The 2,805-nt window shown below is 46.6% G+C and overlaps 1 pseudogene; it reads left to right on the top strand.

Moving 5' to 3' along the window:
• Nucleotides 1–2,805, top strand: part of LOC110320898 — a 69,522-nt pseudogene that overhangs the window by 8,340 nt on the left and 58,377 nt on the right.

Genomic DNA, 2,805 nt, shown 5'->3' with positions numbered 1-2,805 from the left:
AAAAAAACAAAAAACAAAAAACAAGCAAAAAAAAAAACCCTCAAGTCCAAGTGACCAAAGACCTCAAGTCATATACATAAAACCAGATACACTAAATTTAATAGGAGAGAAAGTGGGGACAAGTCTTGGATGCATTGGTACAGGAGACAACTTCTTGAACGGAATACTAATGGCTCAGGTTCTAAGATCAACAACTGATAAATGGGACCTCATGAAACCGAAAAGCTTCAGTAAGGCAAAGGACAACATCAATAGGACAAAACGACAACCAAGAGATTGGAAAAGGCTCTTCACCAACCCTACCTCTGACAGAGAGCTCATATCCAAAATTTGTGAAGAACTGAGGCCATTAGACCAATTAAACCAATTAAAAATGAGGTGCAGAGTTAAACAGAGAATTCACAAGAGAGAAATCTCAAAAGACCAAGAAGCACTTAAAGAAATGTTCAACATCCTTAATCATCAGGGAGATCCAAATCAAAATGACTCTGAGAATCCATCTTATACCTGTCAGAATGTCTTGTGGGAAGCGGGTGTGGCCATGGTTGTGGCCGCGTGAGCCACTACGGAGTCCTGGCTCACCGCCAAGCCCCGAGAGATTCCCTGCTTGTTTACCAAAATCCTGATTATGTGCACCTGAATGATCACGTGCTGCCCACCTGACGCATAGCATCATACAGCATGGTATTGAGTCACTGGCCTATCAACACCCACCCTGTCTGCGTGCATGGCTCGCGTATAGAGTGTGCTGAATGCTGACTGGATGATGAGCGATGAGAGACTAGTGCAGAGGATAGAAGGGGATAAATTGGGCGATCCCCAGAAGCGCGCATGCACGTGTGTGCGTGTGCGTGTGTGTGTGCGTGTGTGTGTTTGTGAGCGTGTGTGTGCGTGCGTGTGTGTGTGCGCGTGTGTGTGTTTGTGAGCGTGTGCGCGTGTGTGTGTGTGTGTGTGTGTGTGTGTGTGTGTGTGTGTGAGCATGTGTGTGTGTGTGTGTGCAGCAGAAGCTAGGGAATAGGGAATAGAGCTGAAGCAGAAGCTGAAAGAGATTAAAGGAAGCTGCAGCAGGAAGCTGTGGAAGCTGCTCAAACCCTGCCTTGGTGTAGGTGTCCTCTTTGCCCCACCTCTGCGGGACAGAGGAGGATGGGGTTTGTTCGCTGACAATGTCTAAGATCAAAAACTCAAGTGAAAGTAGATGTTGGTGAGGATGTGGAGTAAGGGGAACACTCCCCCATTGCTGGTGGGAGTATACACTTGTACAACCACTTGGCAGTTTCTCAGAAAACTGGCAATAGTTCTACTTCAAGACCCAACTATACCACTCCGGGGCATATATTCAAAAGATGCCCCATTATACCACAGGGAAACTTGTTCAATTATGTTCATAGCAGCCTTATTCTTAATATCCAGACACTAGAAACAACCTAGATGTGCCTCAACTGAAGACTGGATAAAGAAAATGTGGGACATCTGCACAATGGAATATTATCTAGTTATTCAAAACAAAGATGCCATGAATTTGCAGGCAAATGGATGGAGCTTGAGAATATCATCCTGACTGAGATAACCCAGAGGCAGAAAGACATGTATGGTATTTACTCACTTATAAGTGGCCATTAGCCATAAAACTATACTACAATCCATAGACACAAAGAAACTGGGTAATAAGGTGGTCCCAAGGGAGCATGCAGGAATCCTATTCAGAAGGGGAAACTAAGTAGCCATCCATGGTGGATGGAGAGAGGGAATTTGGTGGGAGAGGAAGTGAGGGGAATGGGGATCAGGTCTGGGGACTAAGAGGATTGAAAATTGGTGGGGGGGGGCATCTCTGGTGACTAGCTAAAGCCCTGAGACTAGGAGGATACTGGGAGTCTATGGGGCGACCCAACTGAAATTCCTACCAGAGGGTGATATAGAGACTGAAGTGACCACTTCCAGTAGCCAGGCAGGACTTCCAGAAGTGGGGCATCAATTCATCTGCAAAAACCTTTAACTCAAAATTTGTCTTTCCTACAGGATGTGCAGTGATAAAGATGGAGCAGAGACTGAGGGAACAAACAACCAATGACTGGCCCAACTTGAGATCAATGCCATGGGAGAGAACCAGCTTCTGGCACTACTAACGATACTCTACTTTGCTTGCAGATAGGAACCTAGCATATGGTCTCCATGAGGCTTCAGGTGAGAGAGCAATGGGTGGAGCTTGGTGAGTCTCGTAGAGGAGTTGGGGATAGTATTGTGCAAGCTATAGGGGTCAAGGACACCACAGGAAGCCTTTCAGAGTCAACTAACCTAGGATCACTGGGGCTCACAGTCTGGGCCACCAACCAGAGAACATGCAGGAGATAGATCCCCCTATACATTTGTAGCAAATGGGCAGCTTGGTCTTCATGTGGGTCCTCTAACAAGTGAAAGGGGACTGTCTTGGTCTCTGTTGCTTGCCATTGGATCCCTTTTCCCCTCTCTGAACTGTCTGGTTGGGTCTCAGTGGGAGAGGATGTTCCTAGTCCTACTGGGACTAGATGTCCCAGGGTGGGGTGGTAACCAATGGGTCCTCCCCTTCTTCTCAGAGGGAGGGGTTAATGGGAGGAGAGATTTGTAAGGGTAAGACTGAGAGGGGAGGGGGACTGTGATTGGGATGTAAAGTGAAAAAATAAAATAAAATACTTGTAAACAGAATTCAAGGTTATAAAGAAGGAGAAGGAGGAAGAAGAGGAGGAGGAAGAAGAGGAAGAGGAAGAAGAGGAAAAAGAGGAGGAGGAAGAGGGGGAGAAGGAAGAGGAAGAGGAGGAGGAGGAGGAGGAG

Source organism: Mus pahari, chromosome 4 (genome assembly GCF_900095145.1).
Source record: "Mus pahari chromosome 4, PAHARI_EIJ_v1.1, whole genome shotgun sequence".
NCBI classification, from domain to species: Eukaryota; Metazoa; Chordata; class Mammalia; order Rodentia; family Muridae; genus Mus; species Mus pahari.
Note: the sequence above shows the minus strand (reverse complement) of the source record. Positions and strands in the feature narration are given on the sequence as shown.